At 42.8% G+C, this 20,210-nt stretch overlaps 2 protein-coding genes and 1 long non-coding RNA gene across 12 annotated transcripts in view; 1 reads left to right on the forward strand and 2 right to left on the reverse strand.

Annotated features, from left to right (window-relative positions):
• SGSM1 (small G protein signaling modulator 1) overlaps positions 1-20,210 on the reverse strand; it is a 496,957-nt gene that overhangs the window by 189,949 nt on the left and 286,798 nt on the right. The window lies entirely within an intron of this gene.
• LOC144613877 (uncharacterized) lies at positions 447-19,776 on the forward strand. 2 transcript variants are annotated; one of them, XR_014135862.1, is made up of 3 exons: positions 447-1,007; positions 18,727-18,852; positions 19,050-19,776. It is a non-coding gene; the product is annotated as an uncharacterized LOC144613877 (long non-coding RNA). The 2 variants fall into 2 exon arrangements; XR_013551310.2 differs by lacking the exon at positions 447-1,007 and adding an exon at positions 8,334-8,553 and having other exon boundaries at positions 18,723-18,852.
• LOC144613873 (ankyrin repeat domain-containing protein 26-like) overlaps positions 13,129-20,210 on the reverse strand; it is a 28,532-nt gene continuing 21,450 nt past the window's right edge. For both annotated transcript variants that reach the window (XM_078435564.2, XM_081790752.1), the window contains exons 5-6: positions 15,154-15,199; positions 13,129-13,750 (exon numbers count right to left, since the gene is read on the reverse strand). The gene's annotated coding sequence lies outside the window, so the exon portion shown is untranslated. The remainder of the gene's footprint in view (positions 13,751-15,153; positions 15,200-20,210) is intronic.

A 20,210-nucleotide genomic window follows, 5' to 3' on the forward strand; every position in this document is an offset into this window, starting at 1 on the left:
AATCTCCGTCTCCCCCATGTACCTAGTACAGAGCACCCATTCATTCGGTCAGCTGTTATTCAGCCAAGTGCCAGGGCCCAGGCTACGTGCCAGGGGCACAGATCTGCTGACTTGAGGGTGTGACGTGTGTGTGTTTTTGAGCACGTGTTTTGTGCACATCACCTGCACGCACACACAGCGTGAGCATCTCTGTCATATGTGAACTCTGGTCTTTGAGACTGTGACAGTGTGTAATCCTGCCGGGACTCTGGGCACACCTGGTTGATTCATTCTGCAAGTGTTTAACAGACACCCACTAAGGAAGTACCAGGCTCTGACCCCGAAGAAACATGACCCAAGGTCTCTGTCCTCGGGAAGTGCCGTGTTGGGGGCTGTCGCAGTGCGGGCTGGTGGGGGCAGAGGCCGGCAGGGCTGGGGGTGGTCAGAAACGTGGTCCTGGAGACACGGGGAAGGGTGTTCCTGCCCAGCTGTGAGGATGATCTCCAGTATCCCCTTCAGCCCAGTGATCTGGGGCCTGGGACAGGCCTCCCCGGCCATTTTCATGCCCTAAAGCAGCCCCGAGGGCCGACGGAACCGGAGCTCCAGGTGGTGACCCGTGGGCCCCGACTGCTGGGGGCTGGGAGAGAATACAGGAAATGAAAATGAAGCCTGTTGGCTGGAGAACCTGCCTGGGCTGCAGACCTTTCTAGAGGCGAACTTGGGGACCAGGCACCAGAACACAGCACCTGGAAAGTAGAACCCCGTGATCCAGACCAGAGAAGCGGGATCACGGAACTTAGAGGAGGAAGACGGAGCAGCAGACCTAGAATGTGGGCCTTCTAGAACCTGGAACACTCACGTCGGCTGGAAGCTGGAAGACCCAGTCTGTGCCCCCGGTGGTCAGTGGGGGAAACTGAGGTCCGGCAGGAACGGGGAGGCCTTGAGCATTGGTGAGCTGCAGTGGCACGCACGTGGTCTCTGCTGAGCCAGGACCTCCCCACAGCTCGCTGCTGCCTGACCTCGGGCGAGTCCCGTCCCCTCTCCAAACCTCAGTTTCCCCCTCTGTGAAATGGTCACGTGACGGTGAGGCAAGATGGAGCACTTCACCTGGTGCTCAGGCTCTCCCGGCAAGCTAGTGGCATGGCTAAGGCCTGGACCCTGGCCACCTGACTCCTGAATGACTCTGTCCCCTTGTGGTGATGGTCTGGTCACTGCTGTTCCTTTCTCTTCTTTCTCACACTCAGTGGGACATTTGGGCACTTGCGGCCCTTTTCCGGAATGCTCTCGGGGTCTAGCAGAGGGAAAAGACTAACTAATCAGAGGAGCAAGAACAGACTGGCGGCTCCATATGAAGGAGCAGGGGCCCGGTGCCCACAGCCCTTCATGGTGCCCTGTGCCATTTGGTGAGGGCTTCTTGAGTGTCCCCCGGTGGAGACGGTCGGGTCCTGAGCCGAGGACGCCGCAGCCCCTCGAAGTCAGGGGTGGGCAGAGGTGGATTGGGAAGGGAAAAGAGAAAGGGCTCATTGTTCCAGCTCCACGGAGGCTCCCCAGGTGCACCTGCTCCAGGCCACCTCTCCTGAAGGAGGTGGACGACCTTGCTCGGGCTCCCAGAGAGCTGGAGCTGTAGGATCTGGGCCAGGAGCAGCCTGGTCACTTCCCCAGGTCCCTGTGAGGCGGCGTTACCAGCCCCCGCTTTTCTGCCTCCAAGAGAGCAGGATTCCAGAGTTGCGGGCGGGGGGCATTGGAGCCAGGGTTCCAGCCCATGCTTTGAGTCAGCAGCAGCCGGGCATGGTGCCAGGCACTGAGCACCCAGGGGGGAACTGAGATCCCTTCCTGTTTCCCCTCCTTCCTTGCCGGGTCTCCTCCGGACCATCAGCCATCCTGCTCAGAGAGCTTGGAAGGCTGGAGTCCTTCCCCGTGTCTCCGCTCTCCACCACTTCCCTCCCATTGTGGGGGACCCGTCGAGTTCCTGTACATGAGCCACCTCATCGGGGTGTGCCTTGCCCAGGCAGGACTAGACGTTTTCGAACCCCAGACCAGTTCTGAGAGCCCAGCAGCACTGACTGCAGGTGCAGGTGTGTGGATTTGGGGGCGGAGGGGGGGTGTCGTTTATTCATTCAACAGGCCAAGGTCAGCGCCTCCTTTGCATCAGGCTCTGTGCTGGGGCCCCAGGAGAGTTGGGCAGCACTGCCCAGTGTAGGGTGAGGCAGCTCAGTCCTTCCTCAGCCTGGGGGAAGTGCAGTTCAGCTGAGCCTCCCTGGGCAAGGAGTGAAAGATTACACAGAAACTTGGAGCCTCCTAGAGGATTTGGACTTTATCCTGGGAGCAGGTGTTCGAAGCTGAGAGGGGCAGCATCAGATGTGGCTTTTGCTTGGCTCGTGGGGCTCAAGCCAGGAGCCCCTTCCCTGGCAAGGCTGCTGCTGTTGTCCAGGTGAGCGTAGATGGTGGCGCAGGCAGCGTGGGACAGTGGCACAGGGGGCCGGGTGGGACGACAAGTACCTGGGCATGGAAGTGACATGCCTAGCGATGGGGAGCACGAGGTCAGCGAGAAGCCAGATTCAGGATGACTGCCGGGCTCCTGGCCTGGGAGACTGGGTGGATGGTCACATCTCGGGTTATCAGCTCAGGTTTCAGGAAGCACTATTTGAGCGAGTTCTTTGTGGCCGGTCTTGCGGCAGAGGGTCCCAGGCAGAATGGGAGCCGACTCTGTGCCCAGGCCTCTGCCCTCCAGCTTGGCCCAGACCCCGCCGGGTCTGCTCCTCTCTCTCCCTTAACCCTACAGGCACTTTAGCCTCTTGAGTGCAAGGCTGCACCTCGCAACTGTGCCCTGTCCACATGGGGGAGCGCCACTCCACTCCTGCTGCCTGGGTCCACGGGGACCACCCTCTGACCCGGCATGCCAACCCTGTTCTTTGATGTGTCTCATCCCCTCCTTGTGCAAGGGCATCCCCCCCACGCCTCAAGGCGCAGCTCCTGGAACAAAGCCTCTCCCCGCTACAGCTTGAATCTGTCACCCTCCTGGCCCTGTGCTAGAGCAGGCTCCTTGAGGACAGGAGAAGGCTGGGGCACACCCTCCCCTCCCCTCCCCCACCTCAGGCCTGTGGGCTAGAGATGGAGCTGAAGCTGCGTGCTGAAGTGGCCCTTTGTACATTGTCCCCCTGGGGGAGGGGGGAGTCTGGTGGGAGGGGCTGGCACTGCCCGACACCCTGTGCTGATCTCAGGGGCACTGAGGATCCAGGTGGGGAGTGCGGGGTGCGGGGGCGGGGCGGGTTCTCTGGGCCTGGGATCAGGGGAGAACACCCTGCCAGGTTGGGCTCGCACTGGCCGGGCCTGCCGCCCCACACTAGATGGTACTTGGCACTCAGAGTCTGTCATCACTTCTCAGGCAAGGTGTGTCTTCACGCAACAGTTGTTTAGGGAGCGCTGCTCTGGGCCAGGCTTTGTCCTAGGAGGTTGGGGGTGGGGCGCCACCGAGACCAGTGACCTGTGACTGAGGCTTATAGGCTTAAGATGACCCTGCTCTCCTGTTGACATTCTGAGCGCCAGGGTGTGGGTGGGGGAGACAGACCATGAACAGGTAAACAAGGAACCGGCTAGCTTCCGCTGTGAGTGCTGGGGAGCAGAAGACCCAGGCAGGGGACAGCCGCTGTAGCTGGAGGGCCAGGAGGGCCCCTCTGAGCAGGCAGCCACATTCCAGGCCAAGGAGCAGCCAGTGGGAGGACCCTGCGACTGAAAGGTGCGGACTGTGACTGGAGCCCTGTGGACGAGGTCGGGAGGGCAGCAAAGATTCGAGGACCAGCTTGGCGGGGTCTGTGCGCCCAGAGAGGAGTTTGCATTTCATTCTGAGGGAGACTAGTGTGCGGGTGGGATTGAGGGGAGGGGGGAGGTGGCCTGGTGGGGACTTTGCAGTGACAGAATTTGTGGGGCCCAGTGCCAAATGAAAATGTAGGCCCCCAGGAGCGCCTGGGTGTCTCAATGGGTTAAGCATGCGACTCTTGATTTCTGCTCAGGTCAGGAGTCCAGGGTTATGGGATTGAGCCCTGCGTCTGGCTCCACATCGAGCCCGGAGCTTGCTTAAGAATCTCTCTCTCTCCCTCTGCCCCCCTCCCCCACTCTTGTTGTGTGCTCGCTCTCTCTCTCTCTCTTTCCCCCAAAGAAAATAAAATAGGGGCACCTGGGTGGCTCACTTGGGTGACCACTTCTGCTCAGGTCATGATATCGAAGTTCGTGAGTTTGAGCTCTGCGTCGGGCTCTGTGCTGACAGCTCAGAGCCTGGAGCCTGCTTCAGATTCTGCGTTTCCCTCTCTCTCTGCCCCTCCCCTGCCCACGCTCAGGCTCTCTCTCTCTCAGAAATAAACATAAAAAAATAAAATAAAATAATGAAAAAAAAACGAATGAAATGACAACTATATTCAGTTAATCTGAGAAATGCAAAGTTGGTTTAACATGAGCAAATAATGTAATTCCCCACAGTAACAAATACTTTATTTTATTTTTTTATTTTTACTTTTTTAGCTTAATTTTTTATTTTTTAGCATTTACATGCAAATTAGTTAGCATAGAGTGAAACAATGATTTCAGGAGTAGATTCCTTAGTGCCCCTGCCCATTTAGCCCATCCCCCCTCCCACTACCCCTCCAGCAACCCTCAGTTTGTTCTCCATATTGGTGAGTCTCTTCTGTTTTGTCCCCCTCCCTGTTTTCATATTATGTTTGTTTCCCTTCCCTTATGTTCATCTGTTTTGTCTCTTACAGTCCTCATACGAGTGAAGTCATATGATTTTTGTCTTTCTCTGACTGACTAATTTCACGTAGCATAATACCCTCCAGTTCCATCCACGTAGGTGCAAATGGCAAGATTTCATTCTTTTTGATTGCCAAGGAATACTCTGTTGTATCTAGATACCACATCTTCTGTATCCTTTCATCCATCGATGGACATTTGGGCTCCTTTGCATACTTTGGCTATTGTTGATAGTGCTGCTATAGACATGGGGTGCATGTGTCCCTTCGAAACAGCACACCTGTATCTCGTGGATAAATGCCTAGTAGTGCAATTGCTGGGTCGTTGGGTAGTTCTATTTTTCGTGTTTTGAGGAAACTCCATACCGTTTTCCAGAGTGGCTGCACCAGCTTGCAGTGCCACCAACAATGCAAAAGAGATCCTCCTTCTCCACATCGTCGCCAACATCTGTTGTTGCCTGAGTTGTTAATGTGAGCCATTCTGACAGGCGTAAGGTGGTAGCTCGGTGTGGTTTTGATTTGTAGTTCCCTGATGATGAGTGATGTGGAGCATTTTTTCATGTGTCGGTTGGCCATCTGGATGTCTTCTTTGGAGAAGTGTCTACTCATGTCTTTTGCCCATTTCTTCACGGGATTATTTGTTGTTTGGGTGTTGAGTTTGAGACGTTCTTGGTAGATTTTGGATACTAACCCTTTATCTGATATGTCATTTGCAAATACCTTCTCCCCTTCTGTCAGTTGCCTTTTCGTTTTGCTGATTGTTTCCTTCGCTGTGCAGAAGCCTTTTAGTCTGATGAGGTCCCAGTAGTTCATTTTTGCTTTTGTTTCCCTTGCCTCCGGAGACGTGTTGAATAAGAAGTTGCTGCGGCCAAGATCAAAGAGGTTTTTGCCTGCTTTCAACTCGAGGATTTTGATGGCTTCCTGTCTTGCATTGAGGTCTTCCATCCATTTTGAGTTTATTTTTGTGTATGGCGTAAGCAAGTGGTCCAGGTTCATTCTTCTGCATGTCGCTGTCCAGTTTTCCCAGCACCGCTTGCTGGAGAGACTGTCTTTACGCCGTTGGATATTCTTTCCTGCTCTGTGAAAGATCAGTTGGCCATACGTTGGTGGGTCCATGTCTGGGTTCTGTATTCTGTTCCATTGATCTGAGTGTCTGTTCTAGTGCCAGTACCATACTGTCTTGATGATTACAGCTTTGTAGTATAGCTTGAAGTCTGGGATTGTGATGCCTCCTGCTTTGGTTTTCTTTCTCAAGATTGCTTTGGCTCTTCGGGCCCTTTTCTGGTTCCATACACATTTTAGGATTATATGTTCTAGCTCTGTAAAGAATGCTGGTGTTACTTTGATAGGGATTGCATTGAACATGTAGATTGCTTTGGGTAGTATCGACCTTTTAACAATATTTGTTCTTCCTATCCAGGAGCATGGACACTTTTTCCATTTTTTTGTGTCTTCTTCCATTTCTTTCATAAGCTTTCTATAGTTTCCAGTGCATACGTTTTCCACCTCTTTGGTTAGATTTATTCCCACGTATTTTGTGGCTTTCTGTGCAACTGTAAATGGGATCGATTCCTTGATTTCTCTTTCTGTTGCTTCATTGTTGGTGTATAGGAATGCAACCGATTTCTGCGCATTGATTTTATATCCTGCAACTTTGCCGAATTCATGAATCCATTCGAGCCTTTCTGTGGTGGCATCTTTGAGGTTTTCCATATAGATTAGCGTGTCATCTGCGAAGAGGGAAAGTTTGACCTCCTCCTGGCCGATGTGGATGCCTTTTATTTCTTTGGGTTGTCTGATTGCAGAGGCTAAGACTTCCAATGCTATGTTGAGTAACAGTGGCGAGAGTGGACATCCCTGTCTTGTTCCTGACCTTAGGGGGAGACTCTCCCATTTTTCCCCACTGAGGATAATATTAGCGTCGGGTTGTTCATATATGGCTTTTAGGATCTCGAGGTATGCTCCTTCTCTCCCTACTTTCTTGAGGGTTTTTATCAAGAAAGGATGCTGTGTTTTGTCAAATGCTTTCTCTGCGTCTATTGAGAGGGTCCTATGGTTCTTGCCCTTTCTTTTCTTGACGTGATGAATCACGTTAATTGTTTTGCGGATATTGAACCAGCCCCGCATCCCAGGTATAAATCCCGCTTGGTCGTGGTGAGTAATACTTTTCATGTATTGTTGGATCCGGTTGGCTAATATCTTGTTGAGAATTTTTGCATCCATGTTCCTCAGGGAAAGTGGTGTATAGTTCTCCTTTTTAGTGGGGTCTCTGTCTGGTTTTGGAATCAAGGTAATGCTGGCTTCATAGAAAGAGTTTGCAAGTTTTCCTTCCATTTCTATGTTTTGGAACACTTTCAAGAGAATAGGTGCTAACTCTTCCTTAAATGTTTGGGAGAATTCCCCCTGGAAAGCCATCTGACCCTGGACTCTTGTTTTTTGGCAGAGTTTTGATTACTAATTCGATTTCCTGACTGGTTATGGGTCTGTTCAAATGTTCTATTTCTTCCTGTTTCAGTGTTGGTAGTGTATATGTTTCTAGGAATTTGTCCATTTCTTTCAGATTACCCATTTTATTGGCATATAATTGCTCATACTATTCTCTTATTATTGTTTTTATTTCTGCTGTGTTGGTTGTGATGTCTCCTCTTTCATTCTTGATTTTATTTATTTCGGTCCTTTCCTTTTTTTCTTTTTTGACCAGACTGGCTAGTGGTTTATCAATTTTGTTAATTCTTTCAAGGCACCAGATTCTGGCTTGATTGATCTGTTCAACTGGTATTTTTGTGGGGTTGTTTGTTTGTTTGTTTGTTTCTTTCGATAGCATTGATTTCTGCTGTAATCCTTATTATTTCCTGTCTTCTGCTGGTTTGGGGTTTTATTTGCTGTTCTTTTTCCAGCTCCTTAAGGCATAAGGTTAGGTTGTATATCTGAGATCTCTCTTCCTTTTTTAGGAAGGCCTGGATTGCTATCTATTTTCCTCTTATGACCACCTTTGCTGCGTCCCAGAGGTTTTGGGTTGTGGTGTGATCCCTTTCATTGACTTCCATATACTTTTCAATTTCCTCTTTCACTGCTTGGTTGGCCCATTCATTCTTTAGTAGGATGTTCTTCAGTCTCCAAGTATGTGTTACCTTTCCCAATTGTTTCTTGTGGTTGATTTCGAGTTTCATAGTGTTGTGGTCTGAAAATATGCACGGTATGATCTCGATCTTTTTGTACTTACTTAGGGCTGATTTATGTCCCAGTATATGGTCTATTCTGGAGAACGTTCCGTGTGCACTGGAGAAGGATGTATATTCTGCTGGTTTAGGATGACATGTTCTGAATATATCTGTTAAGTCCATCGGGTCCAGTGTGTCATTCAAAGCCATTGTTTCCTTGTTGATTGTTTTGATTAGATGATCTGTCCATTGCTGTGAGTGGGGTGTTGAAGTCTCCTACTATTATGGTATTACTATCGATGAGTTTCTTTATGTTTGTGATTAATGGATTTACATATTTGGGTGCTGTCACATGTGGCACATAAATGTTTACAATTGTTAGGTCTTCTTGGTGGATAGACCCCTTGATTATGATATCATGCCCTTCTGCATCTCTTGCTACAGTCTTCATTTTAAAATCTAGATTGTCTGATATAAGTATGGCTACTCTAGCTTTCTTTTGTTGACCATTAGCATGATAGATGGTTCTCCATCCCCTTATTTTCAATCTGAAGGTGTCTTTAGGTCTAAACTGGGTCTCCTGGAAACAGCATATAGATGGACCTTGTTTCCTTATCCGTTCTGTTACCCTATGCCTTTTGATTGGAGCATTGAGTCCATTGACATTTAGAGTGAGTACTGAAAGATATGAATTTATTGCCATTATGATGCTTGTACACGTGGAGTTTCTGGTGGTGTTCTCTGGTCCTTTCTAATCTTTGTTGCTTTTGGTATATATCTATCTATCTCTATAGATATATATAGATAGATACATACGCGTACATATATATGTATATGTGTATATATATATGTGTATATGTATATATATGTATGTATGTATATGTAATTTTTTTTCATCTTTTCTTCCCTCAGAGAGTCCCCCTTAAAATTCCTTGCAGGGCTGGTTTAGTTGTCACAAATTCCTTTAATTTTTGTTTGTCTGGGAAACATTTTCTCTCTCCTATCTTGAGTGACAGCCTTGCTGGATAAAGAATTCTTGGCTGCATTTATTTTTTATTTTATTTGTTTAATGTTTATTTTTTTTTTGACAGAGAGAGAGAGAGAGAGAGAGAGAGAGAGAATGAACGGGGGAGGGGCAGAGAGAGAGGGAGACACAGAATCCGAAGCAGGCTCCAGGCTCTGAGCTGTCAGCACAGAGCCTGACGGGGGGCTCAAACTCACAGACCATGAGATCATGACCAGAGTGGAAATCGGACGCCTAACCGACTGAGCCACCCAGGCGCCCCCGCATATTTTTCTGATTCAGCACACTGAATATATCCCGCCACTGCTTTCTGGCCTGCCAAGTTTTTGTGGGTAGGTCTGCTGCAAACCTGATCTGTCTTCCCTTTTAGGTTAGGGAACTTTTTTTTTCCCCTTGCTGCTTTCATGATTCTCTCCTTGCCTGAGTATTTTGTGAATTTGACTATGATATGCCTTGTTGATGGTCGGTTTTTGTTGAATCTAATGGGGGTCCTCTGTGCTTCCTGGATTTTGACGTCTGTGTCTTTCCCCAGCTTTCGTACATGTTTTCCGCTATGATTTGCTCACATTACCCTAATGCCCCTATCTCTCTCTCGTCCGCTTCTGGGACCCCTATGATTCTGATGTTGTTCCTTTTTAATGAGTCACTGGTTTCTCTAATGCTTAAATCGTGCTCTTTTGCCTTAATCTCACTCTTTTTTTTCTGCTTCGTTATTCCTTCTAAGTTTCTCCTCTATATAGCGGATTCTCTGTTCTGCCTTGTCCACCCTTGCCGCCACTGCATCCATCTGTGATTCCAGCTCAGTGATAGTATTTTTAATTTCATTCTGGCTATTTTTTAACTTTTTTTATCTCTGCAGAAAGGGGTTCTAATCTATTTTGGATCCCAGCTAACATTCTTATTATCGTGATTCTAAATTCTGGGTCAGACAGCTTGCCTCTATCTGTCTTGGTTAAATCCCTGGCTGTCGTTTCTTCATGCTCTTTCTTTTGAGGTAAATTCCTGCTGAATTCTGTGGTTCAGGTTGTGCAGATTGTTGTGTTAGTCCTCCAATCAGTGTTCTAGGTGTGTAGGATGGTTTCGTGTTGGCCTGGCTGTATTTCATGGGTGTGAGACACGCACAAATCTTCCATGCTGTTCCGCCATCTTGGACCCTCCCCCCATTCACAAATATTTTAAAAACTTATCTCAGGGTGCCTGGGTAGCTCAGTCGGTTAAGCATCCAATTTAGGCTCAGGTCATGATCTGACAGTGAGTTTCAGCCCCACGTGGGGCTCGTATTGGGCTCGCCACTGTCAGCGCAGAGCTTGCTTCAGATCCTGTCTCCCTCTCTCTCTGCCCCTCCCCTGCTGGCTTGCTTGGTCTCTCTCAAAAATAAACAGTTAAAAAAACCTATCTCAATAGATGTGAAATAAACATCTGTTAGCATTCAATAGTCATTCATGACAAAACTTAGAAAACTAGTATTATAAGGGAACTTCCTCAATATACTTGTAGCAGAAAGACCCTAAGTGACTCCATATTATCTGCCCTTTAGCGTTGTCACCTTTTCTTTATAATTCTTTTCTCTTAAGTTCTGTGACTTGACTCTAGCTATTGGAATATGGCAAATGTAAAGGACTGTTGCAGACATAATTAATTCTGTTAATTCAGAGTCAACCAAAAGGAGTTTTATGCTAGGCAAACCTGATCTGATCACGTGAACACCCTTTGAGGAGGACTGAGCCTTCTCTGAAGTGACATTCTCCTTTCTGGCCTCCTAAACTCAGCGGCCATATCGAGGAAGTCTACGTGGCCACGAACAAGGAACAGCCTTGCTCTAGGCTGAATATTTGTGTCCCCACTCACCGAAACTCATGTGTTAAATCTTCATGTTCAACGTGATAGTATTTAGAAGTGGGGGATTTGGGAAGTGATTAAGTCATGAAGGTGGAGCCCTCATGAATGGGATTAGTGCCCTTATAAAGGAGGGCTGTGAGAGCTCCCTTGGCCTGCGCCAAGCAGCAAGACCAGCGTCCATGAACCAGGAAGCAGGCCATCGCTGGACACTGAATCTGCCAGTGCCTTCATTTTGGACTTCCCAGCCTCCAGAACTGTGAAAGATAAAATTTTTTTCATAAGCCTATGGCATTTTGTTAGAGCAGCCCAAAAGGACTAAGACAAGCGTCTGGGAACGCTTAGGACCTAAGCCTCCAACTAGCCGACAACTAGCAAAGAGCTGTGGAAATGAGTCCAGTCATACAGTCACAAGGAAATTCTCTTAAAAACAAACGCAATGGGCTTGGAAGCAGATTCTTCCCCATCGAAGCACCCAAATGGGGAAGGGCCGTCTAGCGGACACCTTGGGTACAGCCTTGTGAGAACCTGAACAAAGGACCCAGCTAAGCCATTGCTCAGCTTCTGACCCACAAAAATGTGAGATACATGTGTGTGGCTGTAAGACACTGTGTTGATGGTGATCTGTTGTAAACGGCAAGAGCAAACTAAGAGACTGATAAAAGATATACACTTTTAAAAACCCCACTATCTACATAGTTGTAGAAAACTACTTTTACATGTTGCAATTTCAAGAAGACATGAACACTCACTATCCTCACATTTACTCAACGTCATTCTTGTAGTAGGAAAGAAAAAAAAATGAAAGCTCTAGGAATTGGAAAGAACCCCAAATGCCACTATTTATAGATTATATGTCGCTGCATGCCCCAAACCCAAATCCAAAGGAATCTGCAGATAAAACACTCGAGTAAGAAACAATATATTGTGGGGAATAAGCTTAGACAATTAAAAGACTAGTTGTTTGGAAAAATCAGTATAAGAAATGTCTTTCCTTACAAACTATTGGCAGATTCAATGCAATTCCAATGAGAAACGGCTTTGGAGAGCTTGCCAAGTTGATTAAAGAAGACCTGTGGAGCCCTTCCTTCCTTTCTTCTTTCTCATCCCCAACAGTTTAGTTTCCAGTCCTAGAAACAGAGGCATGGAGTTGTGGGGGTCCAGAGTGAGGTGCTGGAGCTTAGAATGGGGAAGGCATTACGTGTGGGACAGTCACCCTGCACAGTGTTGGAGCTCAAGTGAGAGCATCCCTGAAAAGTGAATGATATAGAATAATGAAGTATCACAGACTGGACAGGGTGGGGAGGCATCTGCACAGGGGAAGAATAGCCCAGCGTGGGTTTTCAGAACCTGCAGGGGAGCAAACCATCTGCAGAAGAGGTGGCCTGGCACAGGGTGTCTGAGAAAGGATATGTGTACGTGTCTCAAAGTACTTCCCCACAAAATACTAACTAATTGGAAAGTGGAAAGTTAACATTCCAGGCGAGAAACCTGGCAGATACTACCTCCGCTGGCCAACATTAACATCACCAGTATTGGGACAAATCAAAATTGTAGGTCACATGAGAGGATGCAATGAAAAGAGTAGGTTGTAGTGATACTCTTGCTAATAATTATGATCTGAATTTTACCGTAAGGAAACCTAAGAAAAATCCACATTGAAAGACATTGCACATTACTGGAATTTACTCGTCAAAAGGTTAAAAGTCATGAAAGTCAAGGAAAGACAAAGGAACTGTTCTAGAGTGAAAGAGACTAAGACACACAACTGAATTCAATACATGGCTCTGAACAGGACCTTCCTTGGTATTACGTATACTACAGATAAGTGAGCAAACTTAAAAAGAATTATGAGGAATAAATGATAGAATTATACTGAACCCTGGAACAAAAGAGTTTTGATGGGTGCACTGACTACACACAGATTTTTTTCAGTACTGGAAATGTATTTTCTTTTATAATTTTCTTCATGGTATTTTTTTCTGTAGCTTACTTTAAGAATATAGTACGATACATATCATATACAAAAGATCATTGGTAGTAGCAGTGGTTAAGTCTCTGGGGGTCAAAAGTTGTTCATGGCTTTTTGACTGTGGGGGGCAGGGGTCAGAGCCCTTAACCCCATTGTTCAAGCGACAAGTGTATTAGAGTTAATGTTCTGATTGTGAAGGTTGTATGGTAGTTATGTGGAATGTACTGACTTGTAGGATTTAAATGCTACAGGAATCAGGCATCCCGTTAGCAATTTACTTGCAAATGGCTCTGGGGTGGGGGAGGGGCAGTTCTTTTTTCTTTTGTTTCTCTATTTTTTCTTTTCTCTAACTTTGTTTCCAAAAAGCAAATAAAAAATAACTAACTAACTAAATAAATAAATAAATAGAAAAGGTGAAAAGCCTTATGCAAATTTTATTTCTCCATGTGGAAAGAGCTATGAATCAGTGTTGACAATTAAAATTATAAATAGGTTTTATGGCACTATTAAAAATTGTAATATGTACAAACATTGGCAATAGCCATAGCAGGAATACATCAAACTAATGTCTAAATCTTTAGGCCCACATATAGTGATAAAAATTGGAAAATACAAAAAAGCCATCCATGAACACTACTGAAGTATTAATGACAACTTGTTTGTTTGTGTGCTGTGCAAACAGCAGGGAGTGGAACAGTCTGATGTATGTCAAACCCTCTAGTGCTGCTTTCCACGTACAAAATGTGCTTAAAATTTAATGAGATGCCAAGAAACATAGTTTAAAATATTATACAGATTTTCATTACACACATGTGACACAAAAACATTTTCCTTTAATCAAGATTTTTCCATATAGTGGACAATGTTTTGTAATCATCCAGTAAAGTTTTTCTATTTATTTTTCAAATCATATAATTTTTGTTCAAAATCTGTACATATTCTCGTGACGCTTTCCATACTGGATCTTGATTTAGAATTGAATCATCAGTAGATACTAAAGGAGTTCTATAGGATCCTCGTTCAAATTCGGTAGCAGCTGAAAAGGAAAAGAAAGAATTATCTTCTTTCTCCAAAATACTTTTCACTACAAGTCCTTAAAAAAAAAAGAAAGAAAAGAAAAGAAAAGAAGAAAAGAAAAAGAACAAAAGAAAGTTGGGGCCTTTATGAAAAGGTGTTAAGAAAATTGAAAAATAACTATGTACAACTGCAATATGAAACCCAAGATTAGTATTAAATATATTTTGCTCAGGGTTGCACACTGAATTAATTGCTATTGTGGATAAATATCAGAGTTTCTGGTTTTTTCATTACAAGGTGAAATTACAAGATGAGGACACAGTCCACCCTGAACAATCATAAACTATAAACTGAAAAATCAAACAGGCATTTCCCAACATTTCTGAACAGGACCTTCCTTGATATACAGATGTAAGTGACAGGTATAAAACACAGCACTACTGGAACATACAGAAGGGACATCCCAGTTTTGCGTCAATATTGTCTGCTTTTTGGTGAAGGTGATATGTAATCTGACACCTGAAGGACAAGGAAAGAGTATGCTAGGTAGAGGGAAGAAGCACATACAAAGAGCTAGAAGTGAGGAAGAACACTTGTGCAATTATGAGTAGTTTAGTTTGAGAAGGTGCTAGAGCAAAGCAGCAGAGTAGGGAAATAGTGAGACAAGGCTGAATAATCTGGCAAGAAGCAAACTGATTTGGGTGTTTTCATTCCATGCTAAGGAATTTAAAGTTTTTCCCAAGGGCAAAAGCAATGACAAAGTCAATGAGTGAAGATTGAAACACGTTACCTGTCAAGTGACAGCTATATGACCTCTAATTACTTAACCAAGCATTACTAAGACGACTTTGGCTTTTTGGGTCTTCTATCACTAGCGGAAACAACAATTTGATAAAGCACACCTTTTCTGAGACTTGTGCAGGTTGACAGTTCCATAGGGATGGCACCAGTGAAGGAAGATTATCGCCAGAAATAATAACAGATATATAGATTTAGGGAGATTGAAAAAAACTTCTTTAACGTTTATTTATTTTTGAGAGAGAGACAAACCACAAGCGGGCAGGGGCACAGAGAGAGGGAGACACAGAATACGAAGTAGGCTCCAGGCTCCGAGCTTTCAGCACAGAGCCCTGTGTAGGGTCTGAACCCACCTGAGCTGAAATCAGTCGCCCAACCGACAGAGCCACCTGGGTGCCCCTAGACTTTTGGGGGATTTTAAAAGAGCTATGAAACATGAGGACTAAATGAGGAAGAAGTGTGTTCTTCATCAGGCTCATGTTTTTACATTTTTTATTAGATATGTACAAAAAAAATGTGAATGCAGTATCCATTATCCAAACAATGGAAAGGGATGCCATTTACTATTTATAGTTTATTTCAGAAATCAATGATATCTAACTTCATACATTTTTGGCAACATACCTTCTTCTGGTGCTCTGGTTACTGCTTTCTCCAACTCCCGCTGCATCTGAAATAAGTCAAATATTATTTAGAATGTGTAAGGTAAACAAAAGACATTGTAGGAATTATATATAGCTTACGACATGTGGTCTTGAAACAATACTTGTAGAGATTAAACCGAAGTTAGGGATTGCTTACATAGAAAGACAATCACATGAATAAAATAAATTCCTACCTATTTTATGTTAGTTTTAGATAATTGAGAACAGATACATACATACATACATACATACATACATACACACACACACGTATATATGTGTGTATATATATATATGTGTGTGTGTGTGTGTGTGTGTGTGTATACATATATAAAATGCCATTTAAGTGAATCTGATAAAAAGCACAATTAATATTGATCTATTGAATGTGTATAATCTCTGAAAGGTGATGTTTGATCTTACTGGTACAAAAAAGTTTAAACAAGAATCATATTGTATACTGAATTATTACTTGGAAATGATTAGAAAACCTGCCATTTATGAAAGTTCAATCAGTTTTTTACCTTAATGAATTGTTCCTTAAAATGGGCTTTCCATTCTTTCACTTTTAGAAAAACAAAATTTGAAGGAATGCTTTTGCTATTAATTTTTCAGGACTGACTCTTAAATACATATAAAATGAAGAATGTGGGACTGTCATACTGTCATGTGGAAATTCTATTGGCAAAAAATTGAGTAATAATATTTTGCTATCTGTATTATGACTAAAACACTTATTTCTTTTCATATGGACACAAAGATTTCAGAAAATCTCTTTGAAGAAAGGAAAAATAGAGGGTTACAACAGTTTTCAAGCTTAGCTTCTGATTTATAACTTTCTCAATTAGAGATAAGGAAAACAATATACAATTTTCAATTGTAACTTTGTTTCCTTTCTCCAAATTAGGACCCAGTTTGGAAACACTTGACTTATTAAAGTTATGGTTATCTACTTACTTATGAAACGTGTATGAATATTTCCAACTACAGGTGACCCTTGAATAACACAGAGGTTGCGGTGCAGTCAAAAACCTGCATATAATTTTTCATCCCCCCAAAACTTAATTACTAATAGCCTACTGTTGACCGGAAGCCTTACCAGTAACATAAACAGTCGATCCATACATGTTTTGCACAGTAGAATAAGCCAGGGCAAAAAAATGACATGGAGAAAAACAGAAGGAAGAGGAAATACACTTACAGTACTATACAGTATCCAAAAATAATCCATGTGTAAGTAAAGTAGACCCGCACAGTTCGAAACCATGTGGGTCAAGGGTCAATTGTATATTCCTGTCTAGAATGTTCTTATTTAGATCTTTCTTATACAAGGTAGCCTCTCCCTGAATGCCCCAAACGGGCTCCAAAATAGTGCACTGAACATAATCAACACTGATGATAAGGATTCCAATGTCTTTACAAATGTAGGTGTGAGGACAAATGTTTTGGCTGACATGTTTCCCAATATTTTCAGAGACTATTTTCCCTAATACCCTTTTTTAATTGAAGTATAGTTGACAGACAATGTTACGCTAATTTCAGTATACAAATTCAGATTGGACAATTGTAGACACTATGCTATGCTCACTACCGTATGTGTAGTTACCCTCTGTCACCATACAACATTAATACAATATTATTGTGGATATTTCATATGCTGTATTCTTCATTCCTGTGACTTACCTATTTTATAACTGGAATTTGTACCTCTTCCTCCTCTTCACCTATTTTGTCCTTACTCTCTACCCACCTCCCCCCTACCAACCACCAATGTGTCCTCTGTAGTTATGATTCTGTTTGTGGACTTGTTTAGTTTTTTTATATTCCACATGTAAGTGAAATCAGATGGTATTTATTTGTCTTTCTCCGATTTATTTCACCTAGCATAATACCCTCTAGGTCTATCAATGTTGTCACAAATGGCAAGATCTCATTCTTTTTGATGGCTGAGGTATATTTCATTGTATACATATTACACATCTTCTTTATCCATTCATCTATCGATGGACACTTAGGTTGCTTCCATATTTTGGTTATTGCAAACAATGTCTCAATAAACATAGGGATGCACACAGCTTTTCAAATTAGTGTTTTCTTTTTCTTTGGGTAAATACGCAGTAGTGGAATTAATGAATATCTATTTTTAAGTTTTTGAGTAACCATAACACTTTTTTGACAATAGCATTATATTCAGGCTTATAAAATGAATGGGACAACATTACTATACCAGACTTATAAAATTAATAACTCAATACCAGATGATGGGGGTAGGCTTTATTCAAACTATTTTATATTACCATTAATAAATACTATATAAAATATAAACCACGTTTTTTACATGACATGACTTAAGGAACTACCAAGGTAATGTTGCATCTTTTCCCCAAAAGCTCTTTTCCTAAATATTTACCTCTGTGACCTTCATGTTTATTTCTAGGTAAAAACTGTGTTTCGATGGTGAAAATAGCTTTCAAGTCCATGAATAAGGACACATGTGTACTTTTATGTATACCTTTCCAGTTATCAGAAATATAAGAGGGTGAGAAAATTATACACAGAAAAACTATATATCAGCAAATTTTAATTCAAAGAACATTTTTAAAGAATTTTTAATTAGAAGGATTTTCTCATTACTGTTAGCATTCAAATATGGCCCATAGAAATCTAAGGTTCGGTTGGGGACACTGCAGGATTGAGGGACAAGGAAGTCACAGCCATAGTCTCCATCTCTCCTTTAGTTAGACAGCTCTACTTCTCTCTGTTTTACACAATACAGTTTAATGCAAAAAAAAAATTACGTTCTATTCTTTGAAAACAAAATTATTTTGAAGGTATAAAAGTCACTAATTTAGTCAAAATCCCGAATTTTGCATAATAGTCAAAAAGGGCTCAGAGAGAGTGTACTTTGCCTGAGGTCATGAAACCAACTAGATGCAGACCAGGAATACACTTCTGGTCTTACCAAGCCTAGAGTTCTATGCCAGTTACTTCCTCATAGTCAGGAAAAATACGTATATTTTAAGTATAACTCAGAGAAAATGAATACATAAAAGTTTGTCATGTGGCTCAATAATGTTTAGGTATGAGGCACACAATAGTAGCTCGCTAACTAAATTACAAATTTTAAAGTCATGAATAAAAATAAAGGAACAGAAATTATGTTAACTCCTTTTAGTAGCAGTCAGTTTTTAAGCACAACTTTTTTAAACCACAGGACAGAGAACTTGAGAGAGAGAAGCTTTAGGTGAAGCAAGCAAGCTGAAACTGAGGAAATTCTTCCTGAAAGAATGATTTATTTCTTTCCAAGAAAATTTGGTTTATCAAAATCAATCAACAAATGAGGGAACCCATGGTGTGGTTATTTACAGCAAAATTTAAAACCCAACAGATTTCTCTTTCCCATCTAGCATGCTTCTGTCTAACCTCTCATCATTAGTTGGTATGTACAAAAGACACAATTCACTTTATTTATAATTTAAATCTGGTCATAAATAATAGGTGAACCTTCACTTCTCACATTTGGACTTATCTCTCTCTCCCTCCTGACAGGAAGGGAGACTTACCTAACGGGTGAATTTGGAGTAGGAGCTAAGCAGTGCTTATGTGTTTCTGAATCTCCTCTTTGAAAAGATGTGCCTGCCCACAGTAACATGAATTTGGGTCTGCTCTCAGCTCTGTGGTAAGCACCCGGCCCCCGGGGTGGGGGTCAAGCATTTGTTTCCTCAATTTACAACTGTGTGGGGACGTGCCCAATTTGGGAGGAAGCCCAATGTGGCTAACATAACCTAAATCATATCCTCCAATTTGTTAGTGTGTATTAGTAATAAAGCTACTAAGTTTCTCTCCATCTCCCTGTCTCCTGTGTTCTGAATTTAGAAAGAGAAGAGCAGTGTTACTTGCCGCCTACCCAGTGTCACCTGTCACAGCTCCACCAAGAAAAATGACTAGACAACACTTACAGAAACATTCTCTTCTTCCTTGACTTTATAACTAATGTACATTGTTCAAAAGCAACGCCCACTCAAAAGAGAGAAAAAGTTGAAAGAAACCATTTTAGAAACAAACATAGAAAGTCAGACAAACTGAGGACACAGAGGAATACCTTCCAAATGAAAGAACATGACAACACCTAAGAAAAAGAAACTAACAAAACTAAGAAAAAAAAAACTAAGAAAAAAAAAAACAGAGATAAGTGATGTACCTCATAAAGAGATCAAGGTAAAGGTCATAAAGATGCTCAGTGAACTTGGGAGGAGAATGAATGGATCCAGTGATAACATCAACAAAGAGATAGAAAATATAAAAAAGAACCAATCAGAGCTGAAGGATTCAATAACAAAAATGACAAATACACTAGAGGGAATCAACAGCAGATAAGAAGATGCAGAAGAACAGATCAACAATTTGCAAGACAGGGTAGCAGAAATCATCCAAGCTGAAAAACAAAAAAGAAAAAACAACTTTAAAAATGAGACAAGTTTAAGGGACCTGTGGGACAACACCCAGTGTAATAATACTTGCATTCAAGGGGTTCCAGAAAAAGAAAAGAGAAAGGGGCAAGAACTCATTTGAAGAAATAAAAGCTTTATTGTAAAAATTCAAATATTTGCTAGATTTAGCTATTTATAAAATGCTCTACAATCGCTCAGCAAGATATTTTATAAAAATTGAAACAAAGGTGCTATAAGTAAAAAAAAAGGAAAAAGAAAAAAGAGTGCCTTAAGTAAGAAAGCAATTAAAGATGTATTCTCATGTAAGAAAATAGCAAAAATTTAACTTAAAAGAGAAATTAACCTTTTTAGTGTTACAAGTTGATTTAATTCATAAAAAGGACTTACTGTGGATTCTTTTTTTTTTTTTTTTTCAGTAGCCTCCAAGCTTAGTGTAGAGCCCAATGCAGGACTTGAACTCATGACCCTGAGATCAAAACTGAGCTGAGATCAAGAGTTAGATGCTGAAATGACTGAGCCACCCAGGCACCCCCTTGGATTCTTTTAAATAGTAAACATTCATATGTCGTTAAGTGTTTGGAGGACG

Source organism: Panthera onca, chromosome D3 (genome assembly GCF_046562875.1).
Source record: "Panthera onca isolate mPanOnc1 chromosome D3, mPanOnc1 haplotype 2, whole genome shotgun sequence".
Taxonomy (NCBI): Eukaryota; Metazoa; Chordata; class Mammalia; order Carnivora; family Felidae; genus Panthera; species Panthera onca.